Below are 367 nucleotides of genomic sequence, written 5' to 3'. Positions count from 1 at the left end.
CAAGGAGGAGAAAGTCACGTCTTACATGGATGGCAGCAGACAAAAAGAGAATTTGTACAGGGAAACTCCCATTTTAAAAACCATCAGATCTCATACGACTCATTCACTATCATGAGAACAGTGCAGGAAAGAACCACTCCCATGATTCAATTGCCTCCCACCAGGTCCCTCCCACATGTGGGAATTAAGATGAGATTTGGGTGGGGACACAGCCAAACCATATTAGTTGTTTGTTGTTGTTTTTATTTTCTTTGTTGAGACGCAGTCTTGCTGTGTCACCCAGGCTGGAGTGCAGTGGCCTGATATCAGCTCAGTGCACCTCTGTGTGCCACCACACCTGGCTAATTTTTGTATATTTAGTAGAGAC

This window comes from Colobus angolensis, unplaced genomic scaffold (assembly GCF_000951035.1).
Source record: "Colobus angolensis palliatus isolate OR3802 unplaced genomic scaffold, Cang.pa_1.0 Scaffold217, whole genome shotgun sequence".
Lineage (NCBI taxonomy): Eukaryota > Metazoa > Chordata > Mammalia > Primates > Cercopithecidae > Colobus > Colobus angolensis.
This window is presented reverse-complemented; position numbering follows the sequence as displayed.